The sequence below is a fragment of the Dipodomys merriami genome, unplaced genomic scaffold, assembly GCF_024711535.1.
Source record: "Dipodomys merriami isolate MVZ:Mamm:240054 unplaced genomic scaffold, mDipMer1.0.p SCAF_94, whole genome shotgun sequence".
NCBI classification, from domain to species: Eukaryota; Metazoa; Chordata; class Mammalia; order Rodentia; family Heteromyidae; genus Dipodomys; species Dipodomys merriami.
The window spans coordinates 1198126-1217667 of NW_027206557.1; the positions used below are offsets into that span (position 1 = coordinate 1198126).

The 19542-nt window shown below is 41.9% G+C and overlaps 1 protein-coding gene across 9 annotated transcripts in view; it reads left to right on the plus strand.

Annotated features, from left to right (window-relative positions):
- The window catches only part of Elmo1 (engulfment and cell motility 1), a 444820-nt gene that overhangs the window by 294307 nt on the left and 130971 nt on the right, over positions 1-19542 (plus strand). The gene's annotated exons all lie outside the window — the stretch shown is intronic.

Sequence of the window (19542 nt, forward strand, 5' to 3'; positions counted from 1 at the left end):
GCACTCAGCACATGGAGAAGGTGGCTGGCGGTGAGAGAAAGAGGAAGATGGCTTTTCCATTGTTTCCAAATGGCAGCATTCACTAGGGGATGTCTGCTGTAGCCACCAGCAGCACTGCATAGAGGAACCATGGTGAGGGTGAACCTTTTCCGTCATGGCATGCGGGGATCTGAGTTGGTGGCGCAAGCTCAGTTGGGGAGGAACCGTCTCCCATTTGTACAAGAGACAGCATGGATCCCCATGACCCAGGAGACTGCTCTGCTCCATCTGTTGGTTTCTCTGTAGCTTGTGCAGGTATGGAAATCTGTAGATCTTTCCTCAAAAAGAAATTTTATTAAAACACAAGATCTGTTTTCAGGGAATCGAGTAAGTTTATCTGAAGCAGTTCGTGGTTTAAATAACAGTTAAGTCCTTGCACTGAAATATTCTTTGGTTTTCTACCTTATAAAATTTCTCTCAAGAGTGTGACTGGCACATTTCTCACACTGTGTGTGGAGAGAGAGGTGGTGAGCAACTGAAAGAAAGGAGAAGCTCAGCCCATGCTTTTGCACAGGAACTATTTACCTTTTGATTAAATAGCAGTAATTCCATGATTAATGTTAACTGGTTGTAACCTTGGGCAGACATAGGTGAGCCTTTAATGTTTTTTTTCCCAAGTAATGGTACTCAGGGCCTCACACTCATTCAACTTGCTCACCCAGCTGCGGTGCTCTACCACTTGAACCATACATGCCTCCAAGTCTGGCTTTTTGCTCTTTACTTGAAGATAGAGTTCTATGGACTTTTCTGCACTGCCTAGCTTTGAACCCTTATCCTTCATAATTCAGCCTTCTGAGTAGCTAGGATTATAGGCATGAACCACCAGTACCTTGCTTAGCTCTTAATACTCTTTTTTATTTTTTTAAGCATTGGTCCTGGGGCTTGAACTCAGTGCCTGGGTGCCGACCCTGAGCTTTTTTTTTTTTTTTTTCGGTCGGTCATGGGCTTGAACTCTGGGCCTGGGGCGCTGTCCCTCAGCTCTTCAGCTCAAGGCGAGCACTCTACCACTTGAGCTACAGCGCCACTTCCGGTTTTCTGGTGGTTTTATTGGAGATAGGAGTCTCACGGTCTCTCCTGCCTGGGCTGGCTTTGAACCGAGATCCTCAGATCTCAGCCTCCTGAACAGCTAGGATTACAGGCGTGAGCCACCAGCGCCCGGCTTTCCTGAGCTTTTTTGTTCAAGGCTAGTGCTCTACTACTTTGAGCCACAGCTCTACTTGAAGCTCTTTTTGGTAATTCATTGGAGAAAAGCATCTCACAGGCTTTCCTGCCCAGGCTAGCTTCAAACTGTGATCTTATCAGCTTCCTAAGTAGCTAGGAATATAGCCCTGGATTACTGGCACCTGGCTTTCTTCTGGCACTTTTAATTTGCTCCTGAATGTGGGACTCGATGTGACTAGATCCATCACTCTAGCTCACTCTCCTGGTACTAAGGATCAAACCTACTCTGTAAAGGTCACAGAAAGAGGCCCAAATGATGCCCCTAATGGAAAATACTGCCAGAGAAGCAGCCCAGGGCTGCTGGATATCTGAGCAGCTGTGCCAAGATAAGCATGATTCAGGGACAGTGGAGAAAACGGGCACATTAATTCGTTTGTGATACAACCCCAGCCTTCTCTTCCTACTTCACTTGATGATGAGAGCCTTTGCAATTCAGGTGCAAATCAGGCCCAGGCAAGAGGCAGCTTTTGTACAATCAAGCCAGAGAGAGAGAGAGAGATAAATCATTCATCTTTGAAAGTGACTAAGGCCACTTTGCCCTGGACCAGCAAGACTCTGTCTTGCTGTGTGAATGTGACCCAGTCCTGAGCTTTCTGTGTAGGGACACATGTTCCCCTGGGAGAAGGTTGCTCATGACCATTGTGGACTGTTCGTTTCTTCCATCAAATTAGATACCAAAGAACGGTCACATGTGTGGGTTATTTTCCCCCGGATTACTTTATGAAATAGAAAAGTATTATCATTTCTATGTATTTTATCATATATGTGTTGCTTTGCTATTGCTGTTGTAGTTACTTCAGACAGCAGTGAATTTATTCCTTTAGTTCAGAAAGCAGAACCATGTCTATGCTTTTAGCTTATTTCTTTTTTAAAAAAAATTTTTATTGTAAAAATACTGTACAGAGAGGTTACAATTACATGGGCAAGGTAATGAGTATATTTCTTATCAAGCATTGTTGCCTCCTCCTTTGTTTCCCCTTCCCATTCCTTCCCCCCACCCCTGGCCAAAGTTGTATGATTATTTCTTTTTGTTGTTGTTGTTTTGTTTGCCATTACTGGGGCTTGAACTCAGAACCTTGAGCTCTTCTCTTGCTTGTCTTGCTTGCTCATGGTTGGTGCTCTAATGCTAGAGCCACACCCCCAGCCTGGCTTTTTGCTGATTAGTTGAAGACAGAATATCTTGGTTCTTGGTCCTTTCTACCCTGACTGGTTTCAAATGGAGATCCTCTGATCTCAGTTCTCTGAGTAGCTAGGAGTACAGGCCTGAGCCACAGGTGCTGGGCTTCAATGCTGGAGTCTTAGGTATACATATCAACTTCCTTAAAATGGACAGATTGAGCCTTTTTGTTTATTTTGGGTTGTTGTTTTTTTAATAACCTAGCTAGAGTTCTGCTGTAGCATTTATTTCCCCTTTTTCCAGGTCTTGTTCGGCCTCATCTGGCCTTTTATATAAAGAAGGACTCTTTATGAGGACCACAGATCATCTTTCTGGGTTTTTCTGCCTCATGTTTTGCTTTATGCAGCCCCTGTTTTGCTTTATGCAGAATAAATAGAAGAAGAAACAAGTGCCGGAATTTAAGTCAGTTCACATTTCTTCTTGTTATTAAGTTGCTAGCACAGGAGATTGAATTTAGGAACAAATGTGATAGATGTGATATTTTTTTCTGTTCCCTAAGACTATCCAAAATCAAACTCTGAAATATCTTTTAAAAAGAGCCCCATAACAAACACCATTTCTTTTTTAACTTTCTCGGATACCATCTCCAGCGTCATCATGTTTCACCAAGCATGAAAGGTGAGATTACTTACTAACCCTGAGACCCCAGGAATCAGCTATCTGTTCTCTTAGGCACATCGCTGGAGCAGCAGTGCTCTTTGATTCAAAAGTTTAACTTATCCAGCACAGCATGCCAGACTCTAAGGAAGGCTGACTACCTCCTGCCCGGCTTGGATGTTGGTCTGTAGATGACTAGTGCTTGCTTGTGAGTGTGAGTTCTGTCTGCATGGGAGAGCTTGGAAAGCACCTGCCTTCGGCTTTACCAGGTCTGAGATACAGAAGATGGGAAGGTTTTGTATTTCTGTAAGAGAAGTCGAACTAGAGAGCTCTTCAAACGTTGATGTCTCAGAAAGTTCTTCCAGCTTTTCAGTGTTGGAGTCTGCAGGTTAATCCAAGGATTCAAGCCATTGAGTTTCTATTCTGTAGTTTTGCCTTTTCTTACCAATATTTGAGAGCATGTGTTATTCATTACTAGGGACACTACAGAAGCCTTGGGAAAGGCTTCCCAGGGGGATAGAAGAAGCCAGAAGAAGCAGGTGGATTGGATAATCCAGGTAGAGAATCTTACTTAAAGCTTATTTGGCCACTGTTCCGACCTTTGAATAAAGGTTTGCAGAGCAAAGCATAGGCTGGGGAGTTACAACAATTCTCCACCTGACTGTTAAAAATCATCTGGGATTCAGTAGCTCAGTGCCTATTTGCACCACAGATCATTTGACCCACAGGGAGGAGGGCAAAGCCATCTTCACTAGCTTAGGTTGGATAGAAGGTGACTCGTGTCAACAGGATTCCCATTAGCTGACGTGTGTGACACATACCACCCACTACTAGTAGGCCACCAGCATTGATGGAACAGGGTGACTGGCTGTGTCTTGAATATGTCCTCTTGACATATTTAGGAATCCTCTTTCTGGTTCTGTAAGAAACATGCTCGAACTCTCCCTCTGCTCCCTCAAGAACTCTGAGCCTTAAAATTCATTAATAAATTAATAAATAAATAACAAATAAATGGCAACTAGTATCTCATCGGGTGTTAGGGTAATACATGTAAGAACAACTCCAGGAGGTGAAAAGACACATGCCATTGTAAAGTGACCTTTTAGTCATCATAAGATAAATTCTGTCTGTGAAAGAGGTGTGTTTTCCTTTTCTAAAGAAGACTGTTTTGTCTATTATGTTTAAAAAAGAGAGAGACAAAGAAAAACTATGAACCCTCGCACCCTCATTATGTTCTGAAATGAATTAATAATCCATTCAGCAGTGGCAAATAAGCAGTAAGCTGGTAATTCTGTGGATTCTACCAGTCTGCTAACAACTCTGTTGAACCTTAGCTTCCAAGGAGAGACATCATGGGTAACAACCTAACATTCAGCAGGTCCCACCATTCCTGTGTACTTAGTGGCTGGAGAGAATGAAGATTTAGTTTTCCAGCAAAAACAAAAAAAACCCCACTGCTTGTCCAACTTGTCCAATGATGGCTGATCCTTTTTAAAGACAATCAAAATTATCTATTTGCCAATAGCTGGTACAGTGGCATCCACTCTTATCCCAGCTACATCAGAGGATGAGATCTGGGGAGATTGTGGTTCCAGTCTAGCCTGGGGACAGATAAAGTTCATGAGGTCCCATCGTAACAGAAAAAACTGAGGGTAGTGGAATGTGTGTGTGTCTTCTCAGGTACAGCAGAAGAAGCCTGAATAGGAGGATCATGGTCTAAGCCAGCCCCCTCAAAGATGGAAACCCTCCCTCAAAATTGTCTCTTGAACTAGAAAGAGCTGGCAGTGTGGTGCAAGCAGTAGAGTACCTACCTAGGGAGTCATGAGTTCCAACCTTGGTGATGAAGGGGAAAAAAAGAAAGAAATCTGTTCAGCTCGCTCATTAGTTTCCCTTTTAGACCATCAGAATCAATGTTATAAGCCAAGATGACATAACTTTTGTGGGGTTTGCAATTCACCAAAGGGGAAGAAAGCAATGATTTGAAAGATGTAACCTCCTCCTCCACAGAGTTAAAGTGCAACTTTGAACTTCATCCAGTCGCACAGATGATAAAGGCTAGAATCTCAAGACTCACAGCTGAGAATCCTCTGTTGAAAATTCCAGAGGCTGTGCAAGGTCAGAACCTGTACTCAACAGAGCCATAGCTGCCCTTGGCCAGGCTGCAAGCTAATGGGAGGCTAGGAGGAGTCATTGGAAATCTCCTGGAAGTGTCTTCCCATAAAATAACCACCAAGCAGTCATATCTAGTGGACTTTGGTGTGATCTAGAAACGGCCATGTTTACCACGTTAGAGGCAGTGAATGATGGCTGAAAAAGGGAAGCAGATTTCCCCCCAAACTGTTTTCAGCTCACTGACTTTCTGTGCGTGTGTTTTTAGAGGACAAGGACATATTCAGGAATCCCAGTCTTAGGCCAGCTCAACTTCCATAGTGGTGCAGGCAGCACTCTGTTGGTTAGCTGAGCAGGCCTGGGAATGAAAGGTGGTCTGTAACTCTCCTCATGAATAAACATGAGCCTCATTTGCATGAGGCAGGTGACTGTAAAATATTTTGGAGTCAGTCATGAAAGGAAGCCTTGTATATCCATGCCCAGGGCAAGCTGGGAGGATGCAGTGTTGTTTATCTTCATTAGAATTCTATCTAGTGCTGCTGTTATTGATCTGAACTGGGCCTGGTGTGGCTAATAAAGTAGGTATACATTTTAACTGAAACATGAATATGTAAGTAGAAAAGTCCTTTACCAAGGCCTAATATGGTACAGTGGGGTTATGTATTTTTCAGCTGTCTGGACCATTAGCAGTATTTATTCCATAGGCTTCTCTCTCCTGAGTCATTGGGCGTTTGAATCATGGGTTGGCCTTGCAGGCAGTTGGACATCTTCTAGAAGCAAGTGCATTATTGAATAGATTTGGGTTTTCCTTTGATATTACCCACTGAATAGGTATAAATAGTTTCCTGTGTGTTTTTCAGCTATTCGTGTAAGGTACTGTTAATCTTGTCCATGGATACTTTCTCTTAGACTGTAATCATGCTGTTCCTGCACAGTCCTCATCAGAAGCAATTTTTATATTATCTAGAGACATCAGAAAGACCCAAAATGACTTTGCTACAACCTATTATTTTAAGCAGGTATTTATTTAAATAGACATGTATGTGTGTGTGCACGCATGCACACACCTGTGCATGCATGCATGTGTGTGCATGTGCACATGCATGCACTTTATGAAATGATGTGTATTACTAGCAGGTATCTCAACCTGTATCCACTGGGGAAGCCAGCTGTAGTTTTCTGGAGGTGGATTCCCACCTCCAGAAGAGCCTTTTGTGCTCCAGTACTAAAGCTTGAACCCGGGACCCTGCGCATGCTGGCAGGTGCTCTCTACTTAAGCCATGATCTCAGTCCCTTTGTTTGCATTTTGTTTTTGAGAGACTGTCTCTTGGACTTGTCCAGGTTGGTCTCAAATGTATGATCTTCCTAGCTCTGCCTCCCACGTAGCTTATATTACAGGTTTGTGCCACCATGTCAATTTGGAAGAACTTTTTAGGACTTTTTTTTTCCTTTAGTCACCTTCCTCCTGAAACTGTAATTACAGGTGGATTGTTTAACATATGTTGCGTATATACAACTATACGCTAGACATAAAAGAGTGCATCTTGCCGGGCGCTGGTGGCTCACGCCTGTAATCCTAGCTACTCAGGAGGCTGAGATCTGAGGATCTTGGTTCAAAGCCAGCCCGGGCAGGAGAGACTCTGAGACTCCTATCTCCAATAAACCACCAGAAAACCGGAAGTGGCGCTGTAGCTCAAGTGGTAGAGTGCTCGCTTTGAGCTGAAAGAGCTGAAGGACAGCGCCCAGGCCCAGAGTTCAAGCCCCACAACCGACAAAAAAAAAAAGAGTGCATCTTGCTGCTCCTCAAGAATCAATTCTTGTTCCCCAAAATGAGGGCTTTCTTTTGCATTAAGCAGCTAAAGGCTAGCTAGCAGGAGGACCTGGTTAAGAGTCTGGCAGCATGACCTTGAACTTGAGCATTTCCTTTAGCTGCCGGATCCCTTCTCATCTTGCACATGTGAAGCAATAATAACAACGGCAGTATTTCTTTGTAGGCTCTGAATCTAGCCCATGCCAAATGCACTACAGGTGACTTGGGGCTGACCATAGGAATCCTGGGTCCTCCCTTCCACCTGATTGGCCTTGTGTAGAAGGCTTGGACTGGGCTGGTGTACTTCAGCACTTCGGATTCTTCTTTCTGTGAGAGAGGAGCTGGAATGTTGGCCAAGGCAGGGGTAGTAGTATACCCTCACATGTCAGTAATAAGGTGTTCTAGAAGAGAGGCATCACTAATCAAGTGTGTTGTGGAGAAGACCAATTGACTAAGACTAACTTCCTCTCAAGAGGGAAAGGATTCTATTGGGAACACATTTTTTAGTAAAGTGGCCAAGCTTCTCCCTTGGACTGAATGACTAATGTCCTAAAATTTGTCAGCTCCATGGTTTCAGCTGCACAGGGTCTGCTCAGCATCTATGAAGAACACAGACAGGAAGCTAAAGGGGTCCAGGTGTCCTGTGCATCCTCCATTCCCACCCCCGTGATTATAAAAAAGCCTTCAGGAGGCTGAGTCCTTCTGAGAGAATTAGTTAATGTTGACCCTATTATATACTTTCCATTAAGAGAAGAAAGGTTAAACTGTTTAAAATGATACTATTTGCAGGTTAGCCATGACTTTTAGTAGGCTGAAGTTATTAATACGTGTTGCTTTCTGTTATTCTCTGTAACCAGAGCATTTATTACTCTTAAAATATGAACTATTTACTGTGAGTGAATGTCACAAAATATTGCAACCTGGTAATGCTCCATGTATTTGGGGAGGTGTTTCGTGGTGATAAGTTCTCGCTGCTGACGTCTTCTCGGAGCTACATATCTTTCTCTGTGTGTAAGCTACAGACCCCTTTGCCTGTGCTCTTCTGGGACTTGCCATTTATGAGAAAGAACTGACTGATCACTCTTCTACTGGAAGCAATTCAGTACCTCTATCCCTTGGTTCAATTATAGACCATCCTTGAGTATGAGAATAATCACGGCTATCCAGGCTAACTGCTTTATGGAACTCTATTCAGCCACTTGTGAAACTTCTTCCCTCTTATTAAGTACACTTTGGAGCTCTGTGTCAGTTGCTAACAAGTTCCTATGACCTGATTTCCAGATTCCATTGTGGTTTGTGTGAGAGCTTTTGATAATGGCACCAATGCCATTTTATTAGTATATGTCCAATTAACAGGGTATTACCTACATTTTAAGTAAGGTATAATGAGATTTTAGGCATTTTAAATTAAAGGGCAGAATGGAATCAGGTTTGCTTAGTTAAGAAGGGCGCCATTAAGAGATCTCTCATAAAATACAAGTCCTCACTGATTTAAAGAAAATATTTATCCTGTAATTTCAGAGTAAATTACGTTAAATGGGAGCTTGAGAATGTACCACTAGAAAGGACATTTAGGAAGAATGGAAAGAAGATCTTAGGAGCTTCATCTCAGTCTTGCTTATTGGGTGCCTGGTGTGTTGGTGCCCTAGGTAAGATGACATAAGCAGTCAGGATGGAAGACTTAAGAGGCAAGAATCTAAAACCAGAGCTGGGTCAAGTTACGGAATCCCAAGTGAGATTTCTAGATTTCCTCTGCAACATGGAAAATCTCCCAGGCTACCAGTGTAAAATATTTGTAAGTATTTACATATGCAAAATCAAGTGCTAATTTGCCTTGTTTACATGCTTGTCTAGGTTTCCTCAAAAATTATGCTTTTATATCTAACCAGCCGTAAATTATGGATGAAGCGTATTCACCTTCACTTTCCCAAATAGGAGCTAAGCACACAGATTTGATAGGTGAACTTCCACACCAGACTTCACTTCCAACAGCAGGCATAGAGCTAAGCCATCAAGTCCCAACAGGTCAGAAGCAAGGGCAAAGACTGGAGAGGCAGCCACAAGGTGCCAGTGTCAGGCTGGACTTGACTATAGTGTCTCTAGCCCTTCTGTGGCAAAATGAATGTTTAAGATTGAATATAAGATTTGAGGATTCCAAATGCTAGTTTCTTCTTTGTTTTTTGTTGTTGTTGTTGTTTTTATGTGTTCACTTGCTGTTCTGGTAAGAATGAAAAGTAACAATAGGTGCTCAGAGAGTCTGTAAAGAAGGCCTTTCAACACAGAAATCAGTCCCCCAGCTGGGCCAATATCTTCTTTAGGAAAGGACTGAAGTATGAAGCTGTCAATTTTGACCACAACTCATTTTAGAAGCCCTAAAGATGCTCTCCCTTGCTCTGTGAGCTGCTGCAAATCCTGGTTGCCTGGCCATTACCACAGTGAACTACAGGTCTCCAGCTGCTTGAAAGCAGAGCTGAGCTATGCTCTATAGACCTAGTTCTGTGCCTTGAATTTAGAAGCCAGGCAAACGTCCCTCTCTCGTGCCCACCCCACAGACTCCACAACTGAATCCATGTCCATAGAGATGTGGTGAATAGAGTCATCATCCAAGCTATGATTCCAATGTGCAAAACATTCTTAACATGGTGGGCGCCAGGGTAGGCATGGGAAGATAGAGAGAGGAGACAAAATAGTCACTCCCTCCTGCAGGTAGCAATCAAGTACATTTCTATTTGGAAACAGATGGAACAGGCCCTCTTGTTTTGAAACCAATCAGTGGCTAAAGTCACCTTAAATCACTATATGCTTCATTGTTTTCTCATCATTGCATTGATGTGTACCTTTCCTTCTCTCACCCCAGTGTTGGGCAACTGAATGACTGATCGCAATTCATCATTTCTCTGTGATGTTCATGTACTTGTCCATTTTTTCCATGACCTTATGGAGAAGAAGCAGATTGGGGCCATTCCTGGCCTTGGATGTGGCTGAGTGACATGCTTAAGCTAATGAAAAGTCTATGGTTGGGAGTTGTCACAAGGTTCACTACTCTGTGGCTAGTTTGCTTGGGTTCTTGTATTGCTACCATTATCCTGATAACCAGGGTAGCTGCTACCCTCTCAGTGACTATCCCAGAATGAGAGAAACGGAACACACTTCCACCCAGTTCAGTCCATAGAACTATTAATTTCATCTATCTCAGTGGATCTGTAGAACTATGAAAATGAGAATAACTTGATTGTTGGGATTGTTTATTACCCAGCATGAGCATGATAATAACTAAGTTAGGAACTAGCTCATCTCCCAGATTCAAATTCTTCTCATGGTCTAAATTTCAATCACATTGTTCTTACTCTTACCTGGCTCAGAAGTTTCCTGGACTTGGCATTTGTACTCAGATTTCCCTTTAGCCTAACTTAGCTTCTCCTGCTTCAAACCTAGGTCTTCCTCTCCACCTGCCCCACGCACTGCCCACCTATTTTGAATGGTCACCACTTCTTGCATGTGCTGAAGCACTTTTGTATGTCAGCATTAGTTCATCCTCATTTCCTCTGCCACAAATATCCTCCCTTCCTGTTGGAATGGTCCTTTTCCTTTAGGGTTTTGCACAATCACCATTGTGTGACGGTTGTTTTCTCCTTTCCATTCAGGTTGAAACTTGACACTTCTGAGTCCACACAGTGGAATTAACTTTTTTAAAAAAAAATATCTTTTTTTTTTAATTGTATTTTATTTTATTTGAGAACATACTGTACAGAGGGGCTACAATTACATGGGCAGGATAATGCATACATTTCTTACCAAGCATTGCAGCCTCCTCCTTTGTTTACCCTTCACTTCCCTTTAAAAAAAATATCTTCTAGCTCGGTAGTGCTATTTATTTATAAAGCTATCCAAATAAAGTCCATTGATCATTATAAGCAAAAGTTTTGAGGTTCAACCTCCTCTAGGCGCTTTTTAGGTAGTTTCTGCTGACGTACTTTGGGTTGAATGATGAATGATTCAGTGCCCAGAAATGTCTGATTTATCTGTCAGTTAAATTAGTCTACAAGGCAAATCATCCAGATTCACTTACACCATCTGAATGTGGGGGGGATCACTGTGATTCAAATCTCAGGGACCAGAGACACTAAGTATTTTTGCACTTTTATGGAATAAATAGTTCTGCATTCCCGCTCTCCCCCTCCATCTTCTTGAACCCCCCCACCCCACCCTGTGAAAAGTCTTATTGAGAAACTATTCTGGATTCATCCCTCCAAATTTCTTCAGATGTCTGTACTCTGAGGATGAGGTAAAATGATTTTACCATTTATTTCCTAAAGTAAGTGGCAGTAGTAATCATTTTTTCCACACATGTCACTTTGGAAAGCTTCAAAGAGATTGAATCATTGCATTAGACACTGAATTTCACTTTTTTAAGAAGCCAGTTAGAACCCTTGGTTCTAAAAAATTTGCTCTTTCATTTTTCAGCTTGATTCATTTATCATATCCCTCTTAGGCCTGCTTAACCCAGACATCCTGGCAATTCAGGGAGTATTCTGTTTCCCACTTGTCTTGTTTCCAGGCCAGTGAGGAAAATACTGTCAATGATGACACTCAGCCTTTTCCCAGGAGAATACCAGGAGTGCTTCCAGGGCAGAGGACAAACAGCTCTGGCTGGTCATGGAGACTTTCCTACCCAAGCCAGCCCCAGAAACTGCCTGTGCAGTGTGCTATCAAATCACACACCGTGCTATTCACAAAAATATGACCATTCTTAGTTTGCCTGTACCTCCCCCAATTCTCTTAAACCAGGAAAGAATCCCATTGCCCCAAGAGTGTCATAGAAGTAAGAAGAGGGAGTCAAGCATGGTGTCTCACTCTTGCCATCCCAGTTACATGGAGGGGGGAGGCTGAGAGTAGGAGGATAATGGTTTTAGGTTAACCCAGGCCCAGAAAGAAAGGAAAAGAAAAGAAAGAAGGAAACAGAGAGAGAGAGAAAGGAAAAAAAATTCCATCTCAATGGAAAGAGGCTGGATGTGGTGGTGTGCACCTGTCAACCTAGCTACAGAGGGATATCCTTCAATGGACACTGGATCAATGAAAAATATGCTCTCTCTGTCTCTCTGTCTCTCTTTCTCTCTCTCTCTCTCTCACACACACATGCACACACACACACACACACACACACACACACACACAATGGAATTGTACTCATTCATTAGGAAGAGTAATATTACACCAGTTATAGAGAAATGGGTGAACCTGGAAAAAATTAAGTAAAATAAGTCAGGCTCAGAGGGACAAAGGATGCATGTTTTTCTCTCATATGTAGAAGTTATACCTAATTTATTTATTTATTTATTTATTTATTTGTTGTTGTTGTTGTCTGTCATGGGGCTGGAACTCTGGGCTTAGGCGCTGTCCCTGAGCTCTTCAAGGCTAGTGCTCTCCCACTTGAGCCACAGTGCCACTTCTGGTTTTAATTGGAGATAAAAGTCTCACAGACTTTCCTGCCCAGGCTGGCTTTGAACCACAATCCTCAGATCTCAGCCTCCTGAGTAGCTAGGATTATAGACATGTGCCACCAGTGCCTGGCTACACCTGATTTATAAATACATATGTAACACATTCAGGGTCCTGTGCACATATGCACAGATAGGTCAATAAAAGTATGGTATATGCAGGGGAGAATTCAATGGAATAACTCCTTTGAACAACTAACTTACAGTCAAACATAATGAATACTAGGAAGTGTCAGGAAGGGTGAAGTCAAAGGGAGAAGGTAGGTGCCTGGAGAGAGCAAGAGTGAGAGAATGCATTCATAATATTCAACACACACATATGTGAAAATGGAACTAGGAAATTGAGGAGATGGGTGAGGTTGGAAGAGAGAAGGGAGAATGAAGGAAGGGGTGACATTGATCAAGAAGCATTGTACTTGTAAACTGACATGCATGTTGAGTTGCAATTTCTTTGGGCTACTACTTAAGATAATTTTGAAATATAAATAAATAATAGAATAAGTCATAATCTAAATAAAAAGGAAAAAAGAAAATTTAGGCAGCATGTATCCAGACAAAAATGTGCAAAATCATTAGTGCAAAAAAGGGCTTAGCAGTAGAGTACCTTCCTAGAAAGCTCAAGTGCTGAGTTCAAACCCCAGTACCACCAAAAACAAATCCAAAGAGTAGAAAGATGGTGCTTCCCCAGTGTCTGTGTGTTCACAGGACTGCAGCTCCCTGGCCCGGCTCTGGTCCCTATTTTTTTTCTCTCATTTCTCTTTCACATATCCATTTGCGTGGTTTGGCTAGATTCAAAGTGGATGGCATATGGCTTTTTGCCGCTTGAGCTGCCATGGAAGTAAATGTCATTGGCATAGAATGCTAGATTTCCATTTCATGAATCACAGAGCATGGAATTCTGTCCGCAAGCTCCCTGGATGCTGTGTTCTTAAAGCAGAAGTTAAGGCGTAAGCACCATGCATTTCACAGAGATGTCCTTCCCTATAAGACCTTCTAACCATGGCCAAGTGGACAAGCTGTTGCCCTCTGTGGCACTGGACAAGACTTGCTTCTTCTTCTTTCTTTGTGGTCGAGGCTATGAGCCAGTGCTGTGTTTATTCTCACACCTCAGTGGAGCAGGTGCTGGTCAGGAATGAGGTCGAATTGCTGTTGATTTGGTTTTTCTTTTTTTAGATAGATAAAAATTCACTTCTGCATGTACCAGAAAAAAAAAGCCTGTAAGTAAAAGATACCAATGTTTATTGAATGCATTTTACCACAATTTTCTATTCATTCAATTTTCAAGTTACAAAGCACTTCAGGAGAGAGCCTGCCGAGGATGGAGTCCTGGAGTGCTCCCATATTCTGCTCAGTCTTTGTTTGCCTTCCCCCACCCAGCTAAGGAACCAGAAAGGGATCAGGAGGCTCACCAAAGAGGAATTAGGCAGAACCCAATAAAATTGTCAGTGCTTGACTATTTCTGTCTGACAATCATGGTGATTTCACAGAGTCCCACCTGATTCCTATATCATGTTAAAGCAGAAGTAGCTAAATTCAAATGCTGACCATTGAGGCTCCTGAGGCCGTCTTCTTTGTTATTCACAATACTTAACTCCCTTTCATGTATCCCTGTACTGTGAGCATTTAATTTATCAAATGAGCTGCCCTCAAAACATTGCCCTCAAACCTGCCAACTGGGGTGCACATCCTAACTCCTTCATTTCCTTGCTTGGGTCATTGCCCTATCTTGTGCCTTAATCTTTACATCTGTTTAAACATGGATTTTGGAGGGGGGCAGTTGGGAATTGTACTTGGGACTATGTACTTGCTAGGAAAGGACTTTTTATCCCTTGAGCCATGCTCCCAGCCATTTTAGTTTTCATTCATTTTCCTGGTCTGGCCTTGGACCATGATTGTCCTACCTCCTCCTCCCAAGTATCTGGGATTATAGATAGGTACCACACCATCATTAATTACACTGTCTGTCTGCTCCTCAGGCAGACCTTGCACTTCCTAATCTGTGTCTTTGATTGTGGCTCTCAGGAAGACCCTTTAGCACAGTCTGTTGAAAACTTTGTGTTCCTTTGAGTACCAGCTTATGAAGACTCATGACTACTCCCTCTTGAGTACACTTTCTGCTTCCCTATTGTGTAGCAGGGAATACATTCATCTGTAGGTAGATTAAGCTTGCATTTTCAGCCACTTATGTTTACTCCCAGAGAGATCTCTGGAGGCTTTCTTCCCTGCATGGCTGCCTGGAAACAATGCTACAGAAGCCTAGAAGGCACCCAGAACTCTAGTCCTAATTTTAAGTCCTTACCTGTGTCCTTCTTCTGCAGCTAGACTGGACCTAATTCATTCTTTTCTACTCCAGGGTGCCAACCAAAACAGAGGGAGAGATGGTTATAATGTTGCAAAGGAAAAGGTGCATTCTAGAACAATCTTTGCAACCTAAGAGCAGATCAGAATTGGTAAATGAGAATCATTATTAAGATTTTTCATAGTTGCAATTTCATTTTAAGACTTGGGGAGAAAAATGAAGATATTTCCAGGTGAAAGGAAAAGACTGTTGTGGGTTTGGTTTTTCCTACTTTAAACATACTTTCAGACTTTGTTTTGGTGGGATTTGCTATCTGAGAGAACAATTGATATTCACACTGGCTCTCATCCCTGTGGAGACCTGGGCTCAGTTGAGCATGCACACACTCATGTCTTATGCCATCCTGCGGTAGAAGCTGTGAGGGATGGCCTCCCATGTGATAGGTTTGTAACTCACCCCTGCCTGCCGCAGAAGACCGGCAGCTCCTCCTGTGAAAAGAAAGGACTGGCATTCGTGGTGAAACTAAGGGGCCAGGGCCTCTTGCTGGCTTTGCTGGTCAAACCTTTGACATTTCATAAAACTGTAAGGAGTTGATGGGACAAAGCTGCCATTGATAAACCCAGCCGTGGTCAGTGGTCCTCCATCCAAAGAGCAGTTAGTAAATAACAAGCAGAATCCCAGTGGTTCAAGGAGGAAGCAGTATGCACAGAGATGTTCATTCCGTCGTTATTTCTTCTTTCTTGTTATTTCTTCTGTATTTCAAGAGATTCAACTCTTCAGCAAGGGGTACGTGATAAATTCAAATATGGATACATTTATTTATTTAGGTGTTGAAGTTATTTCCAGAATTCAGAATACTTGTGCCTGTATCTAAATATCAGAAGATTATATATTACGTTAAATGGATGTAGAGCAGGATGTAGCATTATATGTCAACTAATGGAAAATGTCAGAGGTTTGATTGATTTTTTTAACAGTTGTTTCTTTTGTACTGTTTGCTTATTTATAATTTTTTTGCTTGAAGAGTCCACATTTTGATCTACCGGTCATAGTTATAATCATTTCTTTTAAAAAAAACCTCACTATGTGCAGAACTGTCACAGACTGTAGGTATGGTCCAAGCAGAGAATTCCTTGAACATCACACCACAGTGTGAAATTTAGGCCAAGTGTGATAATTATTCTTTGAAATAAAAGCCTGGGTTGTACCAGCTGTGCTGGCTCAGCTTGATGGGTGCCTGGCATCTACGTTGATTGCTGCAGAGATAAAAACTCATCTGAGGCAGGACTTAGGTAGACTCATTAACTTGAAGGAAGCTCTGAGCAGATGTGACATCCTTGGAAAAAGAAGACAGATTGCAGAGCGAGCTGGGCCCAACACCTGCGCTCCTTCCGCCGTGGACTTCCGCTGTGGAACGAGGCGTAGGAGTGCTTTCCTGAGCATCCTCTTTCAGGCGGGATTGGGAGAGTGGAAGGGAGAAGGAATGGTCCACAACAAGCCATGAGTCACCAAAATGTTGTCAGAGATAACTCACCTTGTGATGTGGGAGAAAGCAGCAGTCAGGGACTCAGGAAACTTCCACAGTGTGCCTGGCTTGGTGTAGGATTTTGTCTTCTCAAGTAAAGTAGCAGAGACATCTAGCAGATGTCTGAAAAGAGATGACTTTCAATAACATGCCAGGTGCAATAGCAAAAGCGTATTCCATGGGCAGAAAGAATTCAGAGGAACAATGACAGCTGGGAAGGCCTTTATTTAGGAAAGATTTGATGTATAAGTAGTTTCTCACCACACCAGCAGATCTGAATCTATTGGGAAAGACATAAAATATACTAACTACCTGGAGGGAAAAAAAAAACTTAGGTAGAACAAAACTTAGATAGAACTTACTGACATTTCCATGGCTTGAAAGTAGCAATGTGTGGGAAACACAATATTCCTAAATATTAATGGATGTAGTGGACTACTTATCTTCAAGCTGGGCTTTTTTGTATGAAATTTATTTTTTTCCATGTATATTCATCAGAGCTAAAATGCCTACTGTACGACAAATTCTTAAAATACACAAGCAAGAACATTTAGCCATGGTTAGAAATAGGTGCTTATTTTGAAGTTTCACAATTTCATACTCTTATCACTGGGATGGTGGACTCTAAGCAAATTCTTTAGGAAGCCATGTTTTGTCTTGGCCTTGGAGAGAGCTGAGGCCCTCTATTATCCCTTGTCTGTGACTATTAGTAGGATAATAATTGCTCCTAGGGTCCACTTTTTAAGCTTGCATTATGAAATTAACTCCCTTCCTGAAATTAGTGGCTTAAAGATGCAAGCAAGTACTAAGCAAGTACTAAGGATTATGATTGTATCCAAATTTAAATTCTCCACCGATGGGACTATAGAGTTTGTTCTCTGTGTCATTTGGGGGCAACTTGTCAATGTAACTTGCCTAAGGGTCATGGTTCAGGTTTCTGAGCTTCCTTTACATGGATATGATAGAGAAGAGTGTGGAGCAACCATGATGATATGCTGCTGGCTGGGCTGGGATGAAGAACAGTTCATCTGTCCTGGTGAAGGCACTGCTGGTTCCAAGTGACCAGGGTTATTTTTCCTTGTTTTTTCTAGTAAGGTGAGGGTGGTTGCTAATCTTTGCTAAAACCCTGAATGTGTTGAGGAGATGTGGCAAACTCCCAATAAAGCCAATGTCTTCAACAAGTGGCAAAGTAGAAATAAACTGGATTTAAGTTGAATTTCCCTTAAAATTCTGTAGGTGACCCCTTGATCCTAGGGGGGGCCCCTGTGTGCAGAACTTGATCTCCTTCAAGCCATCTTCTTTGCCTTCTCCCGTCCACTTCTCAGAGAGTGACTGTTTAAATCTCTGCTTTCTTCATCTTGCTTGCCTGAGAAAACTGATTCTTCCTGTCTTCTTGATCTGCTTAGGTTCTTTCTTGCTCAGCAAACTCTTCACTCATTTCATTCATCTGTGGCTTACCTGCTCTATGGCACTGTAATTCTTATTTTGCCATGCAACCAACAGGCATGGGAATATCTGCAGGCCTTCTCATCTTTTAAAGTGTCTGTGAATGGGAAAGTGAAAATGCAAAGAAAGTAGCATATTTAACCATTTGGCAAGATATGGTAAGCTATGGGTTTAATCTCTACTAACTGATGAAATTAGTCTTTGGATGGAGAATACCAGAAAGTATTTTTTTTCCTCTCAGAAAGTAGAATTATTTCTATGTGAAATTGATGAGTTAGGTCTGAAAACCAAAAAGAATGTGAGAGAGCCTGGAATCTTCCTTTCCTTGTGGTGAATTGGTTTCACATGTGGGACAGTTGGAGATATGTGCTCGAATTCTTGTCTTCACATCAATATTGGATACGCTTGGCAAGTCTGAGCTGAGAATTTTGGCATTTTCACTTTTCCTTTTTGGCATACCTTTTTAAAAAAAAAAAAAATCAGCCTGAAAGTCTGGAAGGCATTTCCTTGGTATATTTGGAAAAAATTGAGTTGGCAAGATTACAAACTTTCTGAATTTTACCGAATATCCTTAAGGAAATACTGGGAATTATTAGAGAGGCATCGTATTCCATCTTATCTTCTGCATCACTTAGACCTCATTTCTATTTATTCAAGTCTGCCGTGCCCCAAAGATTCCATGACTGACCTCTTCAACCCTAGAAATGTGAGCCATGCTCACCTGTCAGCAGCTGGTGCTCTGGAGGAGGGAGAAAGAAATGTGGCTTACGTGTTTGTTTCCTAGAATTTAATACATTAAATTTAATACATTAAAACATTAAAATATCAAACAAAAATCTATTTCTCCCTCTTTTTGGGATTCAGCAGCAAGTCTGTAAGCTTGTATAGATTTTTGTCATTGCTAGAATGGGCGACTCACCAATAAGGTCAAATTAATCAAATAGAGTATCCTGTCTAAATCCTCAGTAACAAAACAGTGGCACAAGATTCCACAGAACCAATTCTTTGAACATCCCTGAAAATACCCTGCAGTTATTTTGCAGGAAGTGACTGCTGTGGAAATACCAATGAGGTTGGTTCTTTTTCAGAACGAAAGCCATGATTCACTAGCTGGATGGGCCAAAGAATTATTAGCTGTTGAATAGACAAGGGGATGTAGATCAGATAAATTGTGTGTGTTGGGGGAGGGTGTTAGTTAGCTGTCTACTTTGTATTTTTGTTTTAAAAATGAATCTTTTTAGAAATTAAAGGCTTCATGAAAGAAATTTATTGTTTTTCGCATTGTGTCCATGATAATAAATCATACCAAGTTGATTACTGGCAGGTCTTAAGGCAGTTTTAACTCCTTTAATTCCTTTAAGAACTTCCGTGTTTCTTTATAAACCTCACAGATAGCAACTTAGTGCCCCACACCTGGCTGAGCTAATACCCATGCTCCATTCTAACTTTGGGGTATAGGATGCAATAGAAATTTGCATCATTTGGTAGAAGGTTATTTTGTTCTGATGTGGGGGTTCTTTTGGAGTGACTTAAGTATTAAGAACCCCCCCAATTCTAAAAGAAAGACTAGCCAGGTGTCGTTCTTCAAAAAGAATAAACTATCCTTCTCCATTTTATACATTGAAGGTTAATTTAGGGTTAGTCTTTTCCTTTATTCAAACATCTCTTAGTAGAGATTCTCAAAGTGAGTTTTTAATGGGAATGCTCTAGTGTGCTGCAATGTTCCCTGAACCAGCTCCTTGAGATTCTGGCTTCAGAGGAACGTGGTGGGCTTCAAGGACTCTGTATTTTAGAAAGAACTCTAAACAATTTTTATATAGG